We start from the raw sequence: 23,204 nt of genomic DNA, 5'->3' as shown, positions 1-23,204 counted from the left end.
CTTATAGTGTGTATGGCCCATAACTCTCAATGCAAGGTTTTACTGTATTAAAACGTGAAGGAAAATCTCCCTGTTTGGGAAATGAAGGAAAATCTCCCTTACTATATCCAAAAGTTAAAAAAAAAAAAGTTTTGCCTTTATTTCTGTTTGAAGTCTCTATGCCTGTCCAGTTGTACCGCTGGATACAAAAAGCAGAGTTAATCAGGAAATCTAACAATTGGTTCAGCATTGGATCTCAATTAAAAGACAATCTTTTACCATCATCAATCATGAGAAGACAACGGCAGGAAACTTAGAATAATATTTCTTTTGGGTCCATCGTTAAAATGTGAGTGCAGGACGAAGGTTAAGTATGTATAAACATGGAATAAGTGTGGGGAGAGAGAATTGGGGTCCAGATCACGTTACAATTTATCACCTGGAGTCATAACCGATCAATGGAATAATGAGTGATCACAGCTCCATGTTGTCTGTTTACACAGAGCGATCCCCACATCTGTTACAAAGCCAACGATTACACAATCAGAGGTCCACCGGCACTGAAATTCTATCTGGTGCCCCTGATAATTGACGCCATTAACCCCCCCGACCCCTCGTTATCACTTGTCCCCTCATTACAGTCAGCTTGGGTACTGTGAAACATTAACATGCTGAGGTGCACCCATTAGTTTCCTTGCATAAAGTCATCGCTGTGAAATGTCTGAAAAATGTGCAAACCAATTTAAATTCCTTAAAGAAATATATAAATATGAAAAACTTCAAAGTGCAAATGTACAAATTCCAGCCATACCAAACCCCCCTCCCCACCTGGCCTCTTCAGTAACAGTAATATAATGACGGCATACTGCAGACCTGCTAAAATTCCATTTTCACAGCCCGGTCTCTCCAAGGTTAGTATTTACTCTACTGCGACCTACGGAGGGAGAGAAGAATGGCCGTGTACTTGGTATATGAGGAAAAATATGTTGGGTCACCCACGCCAGGAAATTAATTATATACTACTACTTGAGATGTAAGAAATACTATTCAATTAGGGAATAAAAAAAAGAAGAAGAAGCTGCTGTGGCCCGGCCTGCTAGAGCCAAAAGAATGAAACAATGAGGAGAATGCAAGTACTGTATACCTTCTCCCGCAAACACAGCGCTTGCTATAATATATGTTGTCTATAGATAACCCTAGATAAGTGAAAGAAAATGGAATCCATGAGGTGTGACGTCTTCAGAAAATGGAGTTCCATTTTCTAAAGACGTTACACCTTGTGACGAAACGCGTCAATTTGGAACGCACGTTGATCACGTGACTCAGAGGCAGAAGTGGTAGGTGGAACGCGCCCCCTCCCCATCTGGCCTCTTCAGTAACAGTAATATAATGACGGCATACTGCAGACCTGCTAAAATTCCATTTTCACAGCCCAGTCTCTCCAAGGTTAGTATTTACTTTACTGCGACCTACGGAGGGAGAGAAGAATGGCCGTGTACTTGGTATATGAGAAAAATATGTTGGGTCACCCACGCCAGGAAATTAATTATATACTACTACTTGAGAGGTAAGAAATACTATTAAATTAGAGAAAAAAACAAAAACAAGAAGAAGAAGCTGCTATGGCCCGGCCTGCTAGAGCCAAAAGAAAGAAACAATGAGGAGGAGAATGTTTCTGAAGACGTCACACCCCGTGATGAAACGCGTCAATTTGGAGCGCACGTGATCACGTGACTCCGAGGCAGAAGTGGTAGGTGGAACGCACCCCCTCCCCACCTGGCCTCTTCAGTAACAGTAATATAATGATGGCATACTGCAGACCTGCTAAAATTCCATTTTCACAGCCCGGTCTCTCCAATGTTAGTATTTACTTTACTGCGACCTATGGAGGGAGAGAAGAGTGGCCATGTACTTGGTATATGAAAAAAAATATGTTGGGTCACCCGCGCCAGGAAATTAATTATATACTACTACTTGAGAGGTAAGAAATACTATTAAATTAGAGAAAAAAAACAAGAAGAAGAGGCTGCTGTGACCGGCCTGCTAGAGTCAAAAGAATGAAACAATGAGGAGGAGAATGCAAGTATACCTTCTCTGGAAAACACAGCGCATGCTAAAATATATGTTGTCTATAGATAACCCTAGATAAGTGAAAGAAAATGAAATCCACGAGGTGTGACGTCTTCAGAAAATGGAATTCCGTTTTCTGAAGACGTCACACCTCGTGACGAAACGCGTCACGAGTAAGCACAGTTGATGGATAATAAATGGCTTCAGCCAAACTCTAACCATGAGTGAAAGAAAAGTTTTTGTGTTATCATTCATATTCTCTGAAAAATGGTCAAGAAATCATAAATACTGCCAGGGTATGTAAACCTATGAGCACAAATGTAAGTCATCAGCACATCAGCAAGCTCCTCTCAAAGTGAAAAGCTTCTACAGATGAGGAACATTTTGGGTCCATGCAGATGTCCCAAACTGTTTATCATCCAACAAAAGAAGATTTATTGAAGACAAGCTTGCTGGTGTGCTAACTGGTGATGAGCTAAGGTTCGGGTCAAACTCAGTTCAGCCCGAGCCTGTCAGAAGAGGTTACATGATGGCCAGTCACTAGAAGGGCTAAGGAACATTTTGGGTCCATGCAGGGACCCTTAAGTATATGATGACCTCATGCCTCATGAAGGGTTCTTACATGGTCCCAAACTTTGCTCATCCAAAAAAAAGAATCTTTTTTGGAGACAAGCTTGCTGGTGTGCTGACTGGTGATAAGCTAAAGTCCAGTTCAGCCAAAGCCCAAGGAAAGATGTTACATGATAGCAGGCCACTGGAAGGTCTAATAAACATTTTGTGTCCATGCAGGGACCCTTCATTAGGTATATGATAACCCCATGTCTCACAAAGGGTTCTTGCATGGTCCCAAAATGTTTATCATCCAATGAAAGCAGATTATTTGGAAACAACTTTGTTGGTGTGCTGACTGGTGATGAGCTAAGGTTCAGGTCAAACCCAGTTCAGCCCCAACCTGTGAGAAAATGTCACATGATAGCAGGCCACTGGTCCAATCAGCCATGTACCCGGTATATGAGTAGGATGGATAAGATATATTGTCAGAACATGAACAAATGAAAAGTTTCCTTTATTGTATGATTTTATAGATGAGAGAACATTTCTGGACCATTCAGGAAACATTTATCAGGTATGTGATGACCTCATGACTCATGAAGGGTGTTTGCGTGGTCCCAAAATGCTCATCACCTACGGAGGTAAGTACAGTGAGGAGCTGGGGGGGGGGGGGGGTGTTGGGTGTTAGTTCACCTTTTCTTACAACATATACACTCAGCGGCCACTTTAATAGGTCCACCTTGCTATAACCGGCTTGGACCCCCTTTTGTCTTCAGAACTGCCTTCATTCTTCATGGCATAGATTCTACAAGGTACAAGGTGTTGGAAACATTCCTCAGAGATTTTGCTCCATAGTGACATGATAGCGTCACGCAGTTGCTGCAGATTTGTCGGCTGCACATCCATGATGCGAACCTCGCGTTCCACCACATCCCAAAGGTGCTCTATTGGATGAGATGTGGTGAGTGTGGAGGCCATTGGAGGACAGTGACCTCATTGTCATGGTGAAGAAATCAGTGGTGAGATGATTGGGTCTTTGTGACATGGTGCATTATCCTGCTGGAAGGAGCCATCAGAAGATGGGGACACTGTAGTCATAAAGGGATGGACATGGTCAGCAACAATACTCAGGTAGGTCGTGGCGTTTAAACGATGCTCAATTGGTACTAAGGGGCCCAAAGTGTGCCAAGAAAATATCCCCCACACCATTACACCTCCACCACCAGCCTGAACCAGTGATACAAGGCAGGATGGATCCATGTCGCAGTTGAAATCGAGACTCATCAGACTAGGCGATGTTTTTCCAAATCTTGTATTGTCCAATTTTGGTGATCCTGTGCCAATTGTAGCCTCAGCTTCCTGTTCTTAGCTGACAGGAGTGGTCTTCTGCTGCAAGGTTCCATGTGTTGTGCGTTCAGAGATGGTATTCTGCATACCTTGGATGTAACGAGCGGTTATTTGAGTTACTGTTGCCTTTCTATCATCTCAAACCAGTCTCCCCATTCTCCTTTGACATCAACAAGGCATTTTCCTCCACACAATGGCCGCTCACTGGATATTTTCTCCTTTTCTCACCATTCTCTGTAAACCCAAGAGATGGCTGCGTGTGAAAATCTCAGTAGATCAGCAGTTTTTGAAATACTCAGACCAGCCCGTTTGGCACCAACAACTATGCCACATTTAAACGCACTTAAATCTCCTTTTTTCCCCCATTCTGATGCACGGTTTGAACTTCAGCAAGTCGTCTTCACCACGTCTAGATGCCTAAATGCATTGAGTTGCTGCCATGTTATTGGCTGATTAGTAATTTGTGTTGCCAAACAATCAAATGAAGATGTGTACCTAATAAAGTGACCGGTGAGTGTAGGCACCACAACAGTCATATAGGCAGCTTTACAATAAGGGAAGCAACAGTCTTATAGTCACCATCCTCTAAAACAGGGGTGGGGAACCTTTTTTCTGCCAAGGGCCATTTGGGTATTTATAAAATCATTTGGGGGCTGTATAAAATTATCAACTTAAACATGTGCCTGTTATATTTGGTAAAAAAATTTAATTAACTCACCCCTAATGTGATGGCTGCAACTACTTCTCTTTGGTGAGGTGTGTGATGTTAGCTGGTATTGATGATGTTGCTACTCGCAACTGGTTTTCCAGGTTTGCTTCGGTCAGTCTGCAGCGCTGTCGACTTTTTGTGGTGGTAAGTTTTGAAAAGAACTGCTGGTGGGTACTGCTGGTTGCTATAGCTGGCTGGTACTGCTGGTGGATACAGCTGGCTAGTACTGCTGGTGGGCACAGCTGGCTGGTACTGCTGTGGGTACTGCTGGCTCAGGCTGGTACTGCTGTGGGTACTGTTGGCTGGTACTGGTGTGGGTACTGCTGACTCAGGCTGGTACTGTGCTGTAGGTACTGCTGTATGTACTGCTGGCTCAGGCTGGTACTGCTGGCTGGTACTGTGCTGTGGGTACTGCTGGCTCAGGCTGGTACTACTGGCTGGTACTGCTGTGGCACTGCTGGCTGGTATTACTGTGGGTACTGCTGGCTCAGGCTGGTACTGTGCTGTAGGTACTGCTGGCTGGTACTGCTGTGGGTACTGCTGGCTGGTACTGTTGTGGGTACTGCTGACTCTGACCGGTACTGCTGTGGGTACTGCTGGCTCTGGTTGGTACTGCTGGCTCTGGTTGGTACTGCTGTGGGTACTGCTGGTTCTGCTGTGGGTACTGCTGTGGGTACTGTTGGCTGGTACTGGTGTGGGTACTGCTGACTCTGGTTGGTACTGCTGGCTCTGGTTGGTACTGCTGTGGGTACTGCTGGTTCTGCTGTGGGTACTGCTGGTTCTGCTGTGGGTACTGCTGGCTCTGGCTGCTACTCCTGTGGGTACTGCTGGGTCTGGCTGGTACTGCTGTGGGTACTGCAGGTTCTGGCTGGTACTGCTGGCTCTGGCTGGTACTGCTGTGTGTGCTGCTGGTGGGAAATGCTGGCTAGGAGAAGTGTAGCGGCGCCACGCTGGAGGAAGAAGCGATTTTTCCTGTATTGGTCACAGGCAGAGTGCATTTGATATCAGTCCGCCTGTGACTCACTCAGACTGTCAGAGTGAAGCTGGAACTATACAGGAAACATTGGCTCCAATCTGACAGATCAGCTGAGAGACACACTCAGCTACATGGGGGGCCGGACCAGATGACTTTGCGAGCCACATATGGCCCGCGGGCCGTAGGTTTCCCACCCCTGCTCTAAAAGGTACATGGAAATGTTATAGTTCTCTTCTAGCAACACCAGAAAGGATTAAAGAGTGAGACAGAAGACTTTAATGTGCTGTAATCAAGAAAAAATAATGATTGAAAAAAAAAATATATATACATCTGTCTTTAAAGACATAATAAAAACAGAGTGTTAAAAACCAACAGACATAAAGTCTAATAGATACATTTTCTGGACAAATTGGAAAAGGGTTCCAGTATGTTGTATATAATTAGCTTCTGTCCATAAGGGATACGAGTGCAAGATCCACGCGTTTCTCTATTAATGCTTCATCAGGATCCACGCCAACAACAGGGGAGCAGAGAAGTTGCATATAATAAAAATCACAATTACAGTATAATATCATAACCACTTTTGGACCGGAAGGATTTGCCCCCTTAATGACCAGGCCATTTTTTACGATTCGGCACTGCGTTAATTTAACGAAAAATTGTGCGGTCGTGCGACGCTGTACCCAAATAAAATTTTTGTCTTTTTTTCCCCCACAAACAGGGCTTTCTTTTGGTGGTATTTGATCACCTCTGCGATTTTGTATTTTTTGCGCTATAAACAAAAAAAGAGCGACAATTCTGAAAAAAAAAATATATATATATATTTTTCACTTTCTGCTAGCATCCCCCCCCCCCCCCCAAATAAATGTAAAAATCTATTTTTTCATCCTTTTTGGCCAATTTGTATTCTGCTACATATTTTTGGTAAAAAAAAAAAAATCCCAATAAGCGTATTTTGATTGGTTTGTTCAAAGGTTATCGCATCTACAAACTAGGGGAAAGATTTATGTCATTTTTATTTTTTATTAGTAATGGCGGCGATCAGCAATTTTTAGCGGGACTGCGACATTGCCGCGGACAGATCGGACCCCTAACTGAGATTATTGACACATTTGGGGGGGGGGGACCAGTGACATTACTACAGTAATCAGGGCTAAAAATATGCACTGTTACTGTAATAATGACACTGGCAGGGAAGGGGTTAACCTAGGGGTGATCAAAGGGTTCGCGTGGATCGGCATCCCCGCTGCCTAGTGGGGGCGGGAGCGTGCCGCCGGCACCACACGCTCGCCCCCCCAGCACCATGTGCGCGACCGAAGTAGGGCTACGTCGGTTAGTGCAGGAGAGCCAGCCTGCCGCAGTAAATGTGCGCTGGGCAGTCGGGAACCGGTTAAACAGGCATAAAGAAGGAACCAATTCCGGTCTATGAGTCGATAGTACTGTGTAAAGAAGGAAGGAGGACATTATATTACAAGTATAAATAACTAATTGCATGTATTTGCCAATGCAATCCACAAACCCAGGGTTGCTGTTTGAAATCATGGGGCCCCATACAGTCTACCTGACAGGGCCCCCCGGCTAAAAGTGACTGAGGATATAGATTTTTTAGTCCCTTTCTCTACAGCCTCAGCTGCACAGATGAATGAATAGGAAGCACTCTGAGGCTTCCTGCTCATTCACAAATGGAAGCATAGTAAAAACAGTTAACTATGATTCAATGATGAATGGACACAGGAGTGATTGGTGCCAATCTCTCACTGTGTTCATTCAGGAAAGGAAGGGGCCAGTAAATTACACATTTACCAGCCTCTTCCCCTGCTTTCCATTCTGAAACATCCATCTGTGTGCTCGCAGCAACGGGCAATGGGAGAGGAGGGAAGCCAGCAGTGATGCGGGAGAAAGGGGCACACGGGGGGGCCCGAACAGCAGATGGAAGGGGCGCATGTGCTAGAATCAATCACCCTGCAGTGCATTCAGGTGGGGGGAGAGGAGGCAAAGCTGGCAGTGCTGAAGGGGCAGAAAAGGATCAGACAGTGCAGCTCAGCAGGTGCCCCGGACCCCCCTTTTGAACTGATGGGGCCCAGTACAGGAGGGATGGCTGTATTGCCTTATCAGTGGCCCTGTGTAATTCTTCCTAATGGCCCCAAGTGACACCGGCTGCATGGGCACTGACAGCTCATCATCCACGGAGGTAAGTACAGCGAGGACCAGGGGGAGGCTGTTGGGTGTAGGGCCGGGACAAGGGGTGGGCAGGAGGGGAGGTTGCCCTGGGCGCAATGGTTTATGGTTTATTGCAGGGATGGGGTTTGCGTCTTGACCCTAAACCTAAGGGAAGGGGGGGCGGAGTTTGGCATCCTTACCCTGGGCACTGGATGACCTTGTCTCGGCACTGGTTGGGTGTAAGTTCATCTTTTCTTTTTTTTCTCAAAACTCTTTTTTTTTTAAAAAAAACTCTCAACTTTTAAAGCTGAACTCAATGCAAATCGCTAAATGCACAGGTGAAATAAACGCATGGGAGCTGATTCAACTTTGAAGGATTTGTATTTCTATCTATCCAGTCCTGAGATTTACACAGCTCTCTCCCACAGAAAGTTTTACTCATTGCTACAGTTAAAATCAAACATCCATTTGACCCCACTAACCATTAGGACTTGTTTACTTAAGTGGTTCCCTCTGAAAAGGGACCCACAGTGGCAGGGCCACTGATGGGGGGGGCACCAGTCCTCCTGTAGGGGGGTCTGGGCACACAGGGGGGGCCCCAACAGCGTGAGTCGAGTGAAGGGGCAATTACAGAAGGAAGCCCTGCTCTGCAGCAGCTGAAAGCTGGCAGGAGGGGGAGAAACTGGCTTTCAGCTGCTGCAGAGAGTAGCGCAGGGCTTCCTTCTGTAATTGCCCCTCCACTCGACTCGCGCTGTTGGGGCCCCCCTGTGTGCCCAGACCCCCCTACAGGAGGACTGGTGCCCCCCCCCCCCCATCAGTGGCCCTGCCACTGTGCGTCCCTTTTCAGAGGGAACCACTTAAGCTAAAAGCCAGTTTCTCCCCCTCCTGCCAGCTTTCAGCTGCTGTGGGGAGAGACACAGACACAGGGCATCATTCCTGTAATTGCCTCTCTGACATTGATGCCCCTCCCTGTTCTGCCTGCTTCTGATCCCCCCCCTCCTTGTGTGCCCCCCTTTCAATGTAAAGCCCCCCCCCCCTCCCCTCTGCAGCGCTGAAGGATTCCCTGTTCTGTAAAAAAAATAACAAATTGTAAAAAAATAAATTATAATTAAACATTGTAATAAATAATTCTAAAAAATTCAAATAAATTAGTTATAAACATCTTTAACATTTAAAAAAAAAAAATATATATATAATTTATTTTTTTAAATGTAAAAAAACAAATAAAAAGGGTTAATTCACACAGGTTCTCTATTCTGTTTGTGTCTGCTAATAATGATTTTAGTGTATTTTTAGTGAAAATATTGTCTTGACGTATTTGGGGGGGCCCTGCTAGGTAGGCTGTACGGGGCCCCGTTATTTCTAACAGCAGCCCTGCCCAGTTTCCCTGCCTGCCGAATACAACCTGTTGTATAAATTTTGCCGCACTGCACCGTGACTATGCCAGTGTGTGCTACTGTGGCTGCTGGCCATGTTAACCTGCGCCTTGGTGGTCAGAGAATGGGAAGAAACTTGCCTCAACCATTTATTTTTACCACTCCCTCAGCAACTTGTGTAAAAGGCTTTAGAAAATTGAACAAATGTTCAAAAAATGAAAATTTTCCCAGGAAGTGTGATGTGTGGGCAGCTTCTCCTGACTCCTTTGTACGTTCGGTATAATAAAAATGACACAGACTACGGTAAATCTGTAATAATAACATGAATCGGGCATTGCATGTGTGTTCCATATTCAGTACTATTGTCAGTGTATTCTCATTCATGTAACAATACTGTACAGTGTAACGTTGTTCTTCAAGGTTGAATGGGAACATTGCATCTGATACGTTTGTAACTCTTTTTTTTTTTAACAATACATTTGTATCGAATTATAGGAAACAAACAAACAAAGTCGATATGAACTTATACAGTCCAATGTCCAATAGAAGAAATACGGATATACAAAGAAAAATAAAGGTCGTAAGGCTCTTTATATATATACACTTTACATATTAAGGCTCTTTATATATACACTTTACATATTAAGGCTCTTTATATATACACTTTACATATTAAGGCTCTTTATATATACACTTTACATATTAAGGCTCTTTATATATATACACTTTACATAATGAGGCTCTTTATATATACACTTTACATATCAAAGCGATAACATTATCACATGGTACCATCAACAAAAACTGGAATCAATAGCACTGGCAGCTCGTCGGCCCTCAACACCCTATTGGGGGTCATTAGTGTTGGGGGGAGGGGGTCCCAACCAGGGCCATCTTACCGAATGGGCACCCTGGGCAGTTGCCCGGGGGCTCCACTTGCCTGGGGGGCCCAGCGACCCAGCCCCAGCCAAGCATTAGTCCTGATTCCCGCGTGCATCCCGCCACCAAACTTAGCAGGTGGCAAGTGCCTGTCGGCCCTGCGCTGCTGTCAGGCCACTAGGGCCATGGAGGGAGAGCCCACAACTGCAAGAATGCCTGTCCGCCTCCACGGGAACAGGCACACACAGGACAGTCCAGTCTGACTCCCGTCCGTGTGTGTGTTCACCGGACCCAGCTGCCCAACTTGGAAGCTGTCTTAAGCCTGGCACTGCTGTACCGATAAATATCACCTTATCGATAATTTGCATTTCTATTCTCGTGGGTGATTGTGTAGGCGGGGCCTCAGTGCACTGCATTGCCTGGGGCCCTTTAATGCTCTTAAGATGGCACTGGTCCCAACTATTGACCGAGATATTGAGAAGTCTAGACCAAAGTGCTATGGGAGTATTCCAATGGAAGTGCCTACTGCTATAAAGGGGGAAGAGTATTAGGCCCCATGCGCACGGGGCGTTTTTGCAGCGGCTGTTAGGAGCATCAGATGTTTTTTTTTGTTTTTTTGCAGCTTAAAAACGCCCCTTTTAGGAGCTCCAAGTGGCATAGGCGTTTTTAAAGCGATGTTCAGCCTCCCCCTCCAAAAATTAAAAGTCAGCAGCTACACATACTGTACACATACTGTAGCTGCTGACATTTAATATTAGAACACTTACCTGTCCTGGAGTCCAGCGATGTCGGCACCGCAGCCAATGTTTCCATCGGTTGTCGGCTGCTGCCGCTGCCATTGCCGGTAAGGGAACTCAGCAGAGAAGCCTTGCGGCTTCACGGGCGGGTCCCTACTGCGCATGCGTGAAGCGCGCTGCGCATTCCTACTGGCTCGGTGGCGGTGGAGGGGGGGCGAGCTTCCGAGGGACTGCGCCGCGGCGCCGTATCCCGGAAGTGGGGAAGGGCAGTGCTTTAAGTGGGCCGGTATGCACTGGTACTCAGTACCGCCACTTCCAAATATGGCTCTTGAGCATACTGCCACCTCTCCGTGCGCCTTAGCGTACCAGTACGCTCATTTTGGACATTCTGCGCCCTCAATTGCCCCCCCCAAGAATATTTCCCACTCCAGAGCCAGATCAGTCACCACCAGTGAGCCCCCCTACTCCGGAGTCCCAGCCCAGGCCAGGGGGGTGCCCTGTGGGGACCCTAAAGTGGGGTAGGGGGGCGACAAACATTTATAAGCTATAATAGAATACTGACACCTCTTTCGGGCCACTTAAAGCACTGGAAGGGTACCTGTCAAAAACAGGTACTTGTTCCCCCCTTCCCCCTGAAAGGTGCCAAATGTGGCATCGGAAGGGGGGGGGGGGGACAAAAGAACGGAAGTTCCACTTTTGGGTGGAACTCCGCTTTAAGCTGCAAGAAAAAACCCAGGGCCTGTGCGCAAAGGAGCAGCAGTGTTAAGCTGTAAAAATGCCCGACGCTGCTAAACGCGGCCCCCCTCCTAGCACAAATTCCTCCCCCTCCATCTCCTCTCTCCTAGCACAAATTCCTCCCCCTCCGTCCTCCCTCCTAGCACAAATTCCTCCCCCTCCATCCCCCCTCTCCTAGCACAAATTCCTCCCCCTCATCCCCCCTCTCCTAGCACAAATTCCTCCCCCTCCATCCCCCCTCTCCTAGCACAAATTCCTCCCCCTCCATCCCCCTCCTTGCACAAATTCCTCCCCCTCCATCCCCCCTCTCCTAGCACAAATTCCTCCCCCTCCATCCCCCCTCCTAGCACAAATTCCTCCCCCTCCATCCCCCTCTCCTAGCACAAATTCCTCCCCCTCCATCCCCCCTCCTAGCACAAATCCCACCCATCCCCCCTCCTAGCACAAATTCCTCCCCCTCCATCCCCCCTCCTAGCACAAATCCCACCCCCACCTCCCCTCCTAGCACAAATTCCTGCTCCTCCACCCACCCCCCCTTCTTGCACAAATTCCTCCACCTCCATCCCCAACTCCTAGCACAAATCCCACCCCAAATTTTCCCATCTAGCACAAATACCCCCCAATCATCCCTACCAGTAACCCCCCCCCCCCCCCCCCCACAAAAAAACAAAAACAAACAAATCATCCCTCCTAGCACAATTCCCCTCCCTCCTCTATCACATCACCACTTCTAGCACAACCATCCCCATCCCCCTTCCTAGCACAAATCCTCTTCTCCCCTCCCACCACAAATCCCACAAAATCATCACCCCTAACCCCCCCCCATTTCTCCTCCTAGAACAATTCCTAACCCCTGCCACCCCCCTTATTCCCCCTCCCAACACAAATCCTCTTCCCCTCAATCTCCTCTCAGCGCCCCCTCCCCCTCCTAACATGATACCACAGTGCCCAGGGCAGCCGCCCCTCCTGCCCGCCCCTTGTCTCGTCCCTGCCTGTAAAGTAGCCCATTCATTTTAATAGGCCGCCCTTACACTTGGGAAACACAGAGAAGTCCCTGGCCGTTTTAACGAAAGCACGTCCCACCATGCGATTCGGCCACAAGCAGAAATGCGTACATTAGCAAATATGTGGGGGCGCCATTACTAATTACCACAAGGGCAGCGCGTTTTTCTGTGTATTGGGAAAGCGCATGCGTGCGTTCCTGACACACAGTAGTGTGAACCCAGCCTGCAACCTAACCACCTTTCCGGAATCATCTGAGGACGACCATGAAGGGCGCGTTAGATCTTCGACACGCCGCAAATTACAGCAACAGGGCCCCGCGGACACTCTATTCCCGGCGATCTCACCTCAATTACCTCCACCTCAATCTGTGCCGATGATCTGTACAATGGTGTCAGGCCCGCGGGCGACCGCTGCCGCCTGCACATCTGCTAAAAAGGTCACCGGCGACCACGGGAAAACAGACAGAGCGTCAGCTTCCAGGAACGGCCCTGGCAGATCCCTGACATTTGCAGCATGGAGGCGAGCGCGTCCTTTCAGGGTAACATAAGCTCGGCTGGCAGGCCGTGCTCCCAACATATTGTGTCTAATAAGCTATAGGTCAGGACTGCATGCAGCAGACAGCTGCTTGCCCCAGGTTACAGCTGCTTATTGGATCAGGAGAGAAAAAGAGTTTTTCTACCTTTTTTTATTTTATTTTTTCCGAGACTTTATCACAGAGAAAGCCACGGGGGTGTTTACAATGGACAGAGAAAGGAAACAAACATTTGGAAATGACGCTGATCGCACAATCAGGGCCAAAGGCTCAACCGGATCCAGAGCTGTAATTAAAATGAGCTAAACGGTTGTTAGTTTGCTCTGTTCACTGTGCAGTAAACATTTCTAAAATATAAAATATAAATAAATATTAAAAAAATAAATAAAAGAATTATCATTTCTAAAATAAATAAATATAATATAATATAAATAAATATAAAAATAAAATAATTGTCATTTTCTAAAATAAATAAATAAAAATAATATAATATAATATAATATAATAATAAAATAATTGCAATTTCTATAATAAATATAATATAAAATAATATAATATAATACAATATGTTATAATATAATATAATATAATATAATAAAATATAATATAACATAATATAAAATAAATAAATATAAAAATAAAATAATTGTCATTTCTAAAATAAATATAATATAATATAATATAATAATAAAATAATTGTAATTTCTAAAATAAATAAATATAAATAAATAAATATAACAAAATATAATATGATATAAATATAAAAAGAAAAGTAAATAATTGCCATTTCTTAAATAAATATAATATAATTAAATTTAATATAATATAATATAAATACATTTTAAAATAAAATAATTGGCATTTCTAAAATAAATAAATATAATATAATACAACAAATATAATATAATATAATATAATATAATATAATATAATATAATATAATATAAATATAAAAAATAAAATAATTGTCGTTTCTAAAATAAATAAATATAATAGAAGTATAATATAATATAATAATAAAATAATTGTAATTTCTAAAATAAATAAATATAAATAAATAAACATAATAAAATATAATATAATATAATATAAATATAAAATAATTTCCATTTCTTAAATAAATATATATAATATAATATAATTTAATATAATATATATATATATATATATATATATATATATATATATATATATATATATATATATATATATAAATAAATGTAAACATAAAATAATTGTAATTTCTAAAATAAATAAATATAATATAATATAACAAATATAATATAATATAATATAATATAATTGTAAAAATAAAATAACTGTAATTTCTAAAATAAATAAATATAAATAAATAAACATAATATAATATAAATATAAAAATAAAATAATTTCCATTTCTTAAATAAATATATATAATATAATTTAATATAATATAAGTAAATGTAAACACAAAATAATTGTAATTTCTAAAATAAATAAATATAATATAATATAACAAATATAATATAATATAATTGTAAAAATAAAATAATTGTAATTTCTAAAATAAATAAATATAAATAAATAAATATAATATAATATAAATATAAAAATAAATAAAATAATTGTCATTTATTAAATAAATAAATATATATAATATAATAATAAAATAATTGTAATTTCTAAAATAAATAAATATAATATATTATAATATAATTTAATACAATATAAATAAATATAAAAAGAAAATTAAATAATTGTAATTTCTAAAATAAATAAATATATATAATATAATAATAAAATAATTGTCATTTCTAAAATAAATAAATATAACATATTATAATATAATTTAATACAATATAAATAAATATAAAAATAAAATAAAATAATTGTCATTTCTAAAATAAATAAATAAACTGTTTGTTCTACCTAAGGCTCTTTTCCACACTTGTGTGAACTAAAAGTTTTGCGATTTTGCTACAATTTTTTTACTGCAATTTTGTCGTGATTTTGACTGGACTTGAAGCAATGCCTGTGTCTATGGAACTCAAAATGCATCCAAGTAGTGCAGGGACTACTTTGAAGTTGTTTTGACTTGAACTTGCACAGACATGAAGGGTACTCAATGGAAATCGTGGAGTACGACTTGTCAGGCGACTGTGCTGTCCCAAATCGCAGGACAAGTCACAAGCGTGAAAGGGGCCTTACTCCTGCTGATCTCCTGTAGAATCTTTGCAGCCACATCATCTACATCAGTGGCTGTCAACTTATGAACTACAGCAGGCATCAAACATGGCCCCGACATCACAAGGGCCACACATAATGATCAATATATGTAATGCTTTAGAGGAGTGTCAGAGACTGCAGATCTAATAGAGGAAATGGAGGTCAGAGAGTGAGGACAGGATACATTGGCTGGGGATATGCTGCAGAAGACAATGCCAACCTGGAATCCTCCCATCTGTCTGAGATAGGAAGGAGGAACACCTATTAGCAAAAGTATGTAGGCCTAGGACATCCCCCATGCCACGCTCCCTTAACCACTTGACCTTCAGAAGATTTACCCCCCTTCCTGAACAGGCCATTTTTTTAGCGATTCGGCACTGCGTTACTTTACCTGACAATTGCGCAGTCATGCAACACTGTACCCAAGTAAAATGGATGTTCTTTTCCCCCCACTAATTAAGCTTTCTTTCGGTTGTATTTGATCACCTCTGCTATTCTTCTCCTTTTTTGCTCTATAAACAAAAAAAGAACGACAATTTAAAAAAAAAAAAAAAAAGTTTCTACTCTCTGCTAAAAAACACATCCAAAAAAAAATTATAATTTGAAAAAATCGAATTTCTTCATAAATTTAGGCCAATATGTATTCTGCTACATTTTTTTGATTTAAAAAAAAAAAAAAAAAACCCAATAAGCGTATATTGATTGTTTTGTGCAAACTAGGGGATATATTTATGGATATATATATATATATATATATATATATATATATTTTATATTTTACTAGTAATAGCAGCAAACAGCGACTTATAGCGGCAGACATTCTGATATTCATAGTCATTGTACTAATGACACTGACAAGGAAGGGGTTAACATCATGGACGATCAAAGGGTTAAATGTGTGCCTAGACAGATACACTTTCCTGCTGATCATTCACTCTTATTGTTCTGGAGATAGGAGGTCCTGAGGAAGCCGGAACTCCTGTGAGTTTAAAAATGTTTGGATAGTAGCTACAATCTGTGACAAACCTTGCACAAAAATTGTACAGTAAAAATAAAATAATAGGTCATATAAAACCATTTCCGCAGAAAACGATTTTGGTGTATTTTTTTATTTTTTTCAAGTAGTAATTAGCATTAAATTTCCTTCCATTATGAGGACAGCTGTAATAGAGTGGTGTAATGGTTTATGATTAGTTTTATATTAATGATTGATTTCAAAGTTTACAGCTGTATAAACACTTGTTTTATATAATTTCTTCATATTATTTATATAAAAGTGGAAGTTTGGATTCAGGGTTATACTGTTTTTGGCTAACTAAATTGATTGTAAAGCAAGATTTCCTAGCACACTGGCTTCTTCTTTATTATTATTTTTTTATAATAATAATAATTAAAATATTCAAATATGTTTGATATTTGTGTAATAATATATATATTAAATCTTTAACATGATATTTAAAAAAATATATACTTCAAATATATTACAGTATAATATATATGTATATATATATATCTATATATATATCTATATATATATCTATATTTATATATACAGTATATATATATATATATATATATATATATATATATATATATATATATATATATATATATATATATATATATATAAATTTCTTTTTTTATATGGGTAACAAGTGCTTCTTGCTGATCCCCCTACACCCCAGTTTTCAGGGTTGATTTATTATTTTTCTAATCAAAAGAAAAAATAGATACATCTTGAGCATAATTCTGAAAAAAAAAATGAAAAATTATTTTTTAAATCTCAAACATTAAAAAAAAAACCCCTAACTCTCACTCTACACTTAGTGTAATCTAAACTCTCTTGCTTTTTTGCCTAATTCATAGCACAGATGTTCTTAGTTGGAGCTTGTCACCTGCCGATTGCAAGTGGTAAATATTAATATTCAAATGATATATTTGATATTTTTGTAATTTAAAATTCAATTTTGTGTATTCTACTACAAAGGTAATGAAAAAACAACAAAAAGTGATAATATAAAATTATACATGCATATGTGTGTGTGTATATATACAGTATATATATATATATATATATATATATATATATATATATATATATATATATATATATATATACTGTGTATATATATATATATATATATATACTGTGTATATATATATATATATATATATATATATATATATATATATATATATATATTTATATATATACAGTGGGTACGGAAAGTATTCAGACCCCCTTAAATTTTTCACTCTTTGTTATATTGCAGCCATTTGCTAAAATCATTTAAGTTCATTCTTCTTCCTCATGAATGTACACATAGCACCCCATACTGACAGAAAAACACAGAATTGTTGACATTGTTGCAGATTTATTAAAAAAGAAAAACTGAAATATCACATGGTCCTAAGTATTCAGACCTTTTGCTCAGTATTTAGTAGAAGCCCCCTTTGATCTAATACAGCCAGGAGTCTTTTTGGGAAAGATGCAACAAGTCTTTCACACCTGGATTTGGGGATCCTCTGCCATTCCTCCTTGCAGATCCTCTCCAGTTCTGTCAGGTTGGATGGTAAACGTTGGTGGACAGCCATTTTTAGGTCTCTCCAGAGATGCTCAATTGGGTTTAAGTCAGGGCTCTGGCTGGGCCATTCAAGAACAGTCACGGAGTTGTTGTGAAGCCACTCCTTCGTTATTTTAGCTGTGTGCTTAGGGTCATTGTCTTGTTGGAAGGTAAACCTTTGGCCCAGTCTGAGGTCCAGAGCACTCTGGAGAAGGTTTTTGTCCAGGATATCCCTGTACTTGGCCGCATTCATCTTTCCCTCGATTGCAACCAGTCGTCCTGTCCCTGCAGCTGAAAAACACCCCCACAGCATGATGCTGCCACCACCATGCTTCACTGTTGGGACTGTATTGGACAGGTGATGAGCAGTGCCTGGTTTTCTCCACACATACCGCTTAGAATTAAGGCCAAAAAGTTCTATTTTGGTTCATCAGACCAGACAATCTTATTTCTCACCATCTTGGAGTCCTTCAGGTGTTTTTTAGCAAACTCCATGCAGGCTTTCATGTGTCTTACACTGAGGAGAGGCTTCCGTCGGGCCACTCTGCCATAAAGCCCCGACTGGTGGAGGGCTGCAGTGATGGCTGACTTTCTACAACTTTCTCCATCTCCTGACTGCATCTCTGGAGCTCAGCCACAGTGATCTTTGGGTTCTTCTTTACCTCTCTCACAGAGGCTCTTCTCCCCCGATAGCTCAGTTTGGCCGGACGGCCAGCTCTAGGAAGGGTTCTGGTCGTCCCAAACGTCTTCCATTTGAGGATTATGGAGGCCACTGTGCTCTTAGGAACCTTAAGTGCAGCAGAAATCTTTTTGTAACCTTGGCCAGATCTGTGCCTTGCCACAATTCTGTCTCTGAGCTCTTCAGGCAGTTCCTTTGACCTCATGATTCTCATTTGCTCTGACATGCATTGTGATCTGGAAGGTCTTATATAGACAGGTGTGTGGCTTTTCTAATCAAGTCCAATCAGTATAATCAAACACAGCTGGACTCAAATGAAGGTGTAGAACCATCTCAAGGATGATCAGAAGAAATGGAAAGCACCTGAGTTAAATATATGAGCGTCACAGCAAAGGGTCTGAATACTTAGGACCATGTGATATTTCAGTTTTTCTTTTTTAATAAATCTGCAACAATGTCAACAATTCTGTGTTTTTCTGTCAGTATGGGGTGCTACGTGTACATTCATGAGGAAGAAGAATGAACTTAAATGATTTTAGCAAATTGCTGCAATATAACAAAGAGTGAAAAATTTAAGGGGGTCTGAATACTTTCCGTACCCACTGTATATATATACTGGACAGATAGACAAACCCTAAATTGCTAATATTGTTCATGTGCTGTGGTGGATGTTTCTGTCATAAATGGGTAACAGGTGCTATTTACTGATCCCCCCTGCACCCCAATTTTCAGGGTTGATGTAATATTTTTCTAATTAGCAAGAAAATACATCTGGAACACAATATTTAAAAAAAAAAAAAAAAAATATATATATATATATAAAACGTGTGTGTATATATATATATATATATATATGTATATGTATATATATATATATATATACACACGTTATATATATATATATATATATATATATATATATATATATATATATATATATATATATATATAACATTTAATATTTTTGTAATAAAAAAAAATATTGAGTGTAATAATACGAAAAGAAAGAAAATGGGTCTTGATTATAATAATAAGTGAGTATTATTATTAATATTATCATTATTATTATTAGTAGTAATAGTAGTATCATTTTACAGGATTTATATAGCGCCAACAGTTCAGAATGAATAATAATTATATATATGTATATATATATATATATATATATATACAGTGCTGTGGTACATATTTCTGTCGTAAATGGGTAACAGGTGCTCTTTGCTACCCCCCCCCCCCCCCCCTAATTTTCAAGGCTGATATAACGCATGTGCACCTGAGCAGGTGAATAGTCAAAGCTCTTCAGGTTTCTCTTCAGGTCTCTCTGGCTTCTCTTTGCAAATGAACTGCGGGGTGGATGTTGTAAATTTCCTCTCCGTATTATGACGAGAAGAAGTAATGCTCCCAGTTAAGCCTTCAGTGTTTTGGGATCGGCAATAAAGGCCGTTATTTATGCACTGTCCCCGCGCTGCACCGACTTCTATATCTGCCCAGATTTATCTGCGCGCCGGGTGACCCGCAACGCAGGCGATCGCCCCGTTCCTGCGACATGCACCGCCGCGCGCTTCTTAAAGGTTACCACAATAACTCAGCGCTGCCAGGAGACTCGGCGACCGGGCACATCCTGCTAGGATGCTAAACTTTTTTTTATCCTGGCAGAAGAAGATGAAATCATAATCCGGAGTATAGAGAACCGGCGGTGGCTTCTGCCAGGAGAAGTGACAGGGGGTCAGCGAAAACGTATAAAGCGCAAACGCACCCAAACTGGGCGCTGACGCTTTACGGGTGCCCTAAGCTCTGTGTGACAAGGGTCGCTCCTATCCTTTCTTTCTAAAGAAATTAGCAATACTTTCCGATTAATTTGGTTTTTTTTTTTTTTTTTTTCAACATCTGTGTTTGCATTTAGCAAATCTGTCAAAAGTAAAAAAGAAAAAAAAAAAAAAGAAAGAAAGAACCTTTTTCCTGCTAAATACATTTTTTTTTTTTACATTTTTTTAACATTTTACTTTAATTCTTTTCTTCTAGTTCTTTGTTTTCCTGAAGGCAGTGGTGACGTAACCCCGGCTACACCGATACCCCTGGGAATGCAACGTCACCACTGCCTTCAGTGAAATTCCAGGTAGAAGGTCTTGCCTAGGGTGCAAAATAGTGTAGCAACGGCCCTGTGCACCCCAAAGTTCAAACACGTGTGTGTGTGTATTTATATATATATATATATATATATATATACAGATGGTGTCAGTAGAGCAATGGAGGGTGTCAGTAGTTTTTATTTTTATTATTTTATTTTTTATTATATTTTACAAATGTATTACTTTTATTATTTTTTACTATTTTTTTATGAGCCCCGTTAGGGTGCTTTGGTTAACTATCAGAGGTCTAAACAGGGGGAATCTGTGCCACATAGGGTGATTAGGGAGTGCCCAGGCACACCTTGCACACCCTGTGCGCACACCTATGGTAGGACAAATATAGGTAAGTATGAAGAAAAAGTCACAAGCGTATAGGTAGGTATGATTGTTTTTTTCCCCCTTATTCAGGTTTAATTGTTTATAGAGTAGGGACAGGGAAAGAGGGTGGAGGGTCATCTTTAAAACTCAAAAACTTTACATTTTCTGAAAGCAGAGAAGCTGGAGAATAAAATAGTGGTAGTTGCAATTTTTTGCATCACAAAATTAGTGCAACAGTTTATCAGACCCAAAATTCCTTTTAGTGCACACAGAAACAATATATGACCCATTTTTTTGTAAAATATAAAAGCAGTCAGTTCTAGGCAGAAGTAGAGGCAAGGGGCAGGTGAGTGAGTAGTCAGATACTGGCAGTGGTAGGGGCAGGAGAGAGAGTAATCAGGTCCAGGCAGAGATTGAGACAGGTGGCAGATGAGAGAGTAGTGCAATCTAGGCAGGGGTCGAGGCAAGCAGTAGGCAAGAGATCAGCCAGTTACAGGAATGGGTCAAGGCAGGCGGCAAGTGGGAGAGCAGTCAGGTCTAGGAAGGGGTGAAGGCAAGTGGCAGAAGAGAGAGTAGTTAGGTTAGGCAGGGGGTTAAGGCAGGCAGCAGTCGAGAGAGTAGTCAGATCCAGGCAGAGGTTGAGAAAGGCAGCAATCGAGTGCAGTCTGGTCTAGGCAGTGGTGGAGGCAAGTGGCAGTTGAGTGAGTAGTCAGATACTGGCAATGGTTGGGGCAGGAGAGAGAGTGATCAGGTCCAGGCAGGGATTGATATAGGTGGCAGATGAGAGAGTAGTGCAATCTAGGCAGGGGTCGAGGCAAGCAGTAGGCAAGAGATTGGTTAGTTACAGGAATGGGTCAAGGCAGGCGGCAAGTGGGAGAGCAGTCAGGTCTAGGCAGGGGTGAAGGCAAGTGGCAGAAGAGAGAGTAGTTAGGTCCGGGCAGGGGTTAAGGCAGGCAGCAGTCAAGAGAGCAGTCAGGTCTAGGTAGGGGTGGAGGCAAGTGGCAGGCGAGAGAGTAGTCAGATACTGACATTGGTTGGGTCAGGGGAGAGAGTAATCAGATCCAGGCAGAGATTGAGACAGGTGGCAGATGGGAGAGTAGGCAGGGGTGGCGGCAGGGGAGAGAGTAGTCAGATCCAGGCAGAGGTTGAGAAATGCAGCAGTCTAGAGCATTGTTTCTCAAATCCGGTCCGCAGGGCACACTAACAGGCCAGATTTTAAGTATTACCTTGGGGAGATGCAGGCTAGAATACTGCAATCACTGAGCAGCAAATGATATCACCTGTGATGTATTTCAGTTTTCTTGGCCTGTTAATGTGCCCTTAGGACCGAAGTTGAGAAACACTGATCTAGAGCAGTCAGGTCTAGGCAAGGGTGAAGGCAAGCAGCAGATTAGTGCAATCTAGGCAGGGGTCGAGGCAAGCAGTAGGCGAGAGATTAGTCAGTTCCAGGAAGAGGGCGAGGCCCGCAGCAGGTGAGGGAAAAGTGAGGTCCAAGACAGGGTCGAGGAAGGTTGCAGGCAAGAGAGTAGTTAGGTCTGGGCAGAGATTGAGGCAGGCAACAGGCGAGAAAGCAGTCAGGTCTAGGCAGGGGTTGAGGCAAGCAACAGGCGAGAGAGTAGTCAGGTCCAGGCAGTGGTTGAGGCAGGCGAGAAAGTAGTCAGGTCCAGGAAGTGGTTGAGGCAGGCGAGAGAGTAGTCAGGTCTAGGCAGTGGTTGAGGCAGGCGAGAAAGTAGTCAGGTCCAGGCAGTGGTTGAGGCAGGCGAGAGAGTAGTCAGGTCCAGGAAGTGGTTGAGGCAGGCGAGAAAGTAGTCAGGTCCAGGCAGTGGTTGAGGCAGGCGAGAAAGTAGTCAGGTCCAGGAAGTGGTTGAGGCAGGCGAGAGAGTAGTCAGGTCCAGGCAGTGGTTGAGGCAGGCGAGAAAGTAGTCAGGTCCAGGCAGTGGTTGAGGCAGGCGAGAGAGTAGTCAGGTCCAGGCAGTGGTTGAGGCAGGCGAGAAAGTAGTCAGGTCCAGGCAGTGGTTGAGGCAGGCGAGAGAGTAGTCAGGTCCAGGCAGTGGTTGAGGCAGGCGAGAGAGTAGTCAGGTCCAGGAAGTGGTTGAGGCAGGCAAGAGAGTAGTCAGGTCCAGGCAGAAGTTGAGGCAGACGGCAGGTGTTTGTCAGTAACAAACGGGCACCATACATCTCAGAACCTAGAGGTCTTTCTCTGAGTGGGTTTATGATGCAGCTTTCCTTCTGCAAAGACGGTTCCGTTTGCT

The sequence above is a fragment of the Pelophylax lessonae genome, assembly GCF_965119305.1.
Source record: "Pelophylax lessonae genome assembly, chromosome: 13".
NCBI lineage: Eukaryota > Metazoa > Chordata > Amphibia > Anura > Ranidae > Pelophylax > Pelophylax lessonae.
Note: the sequence above shows the minus strand (reverse complement) of the source record.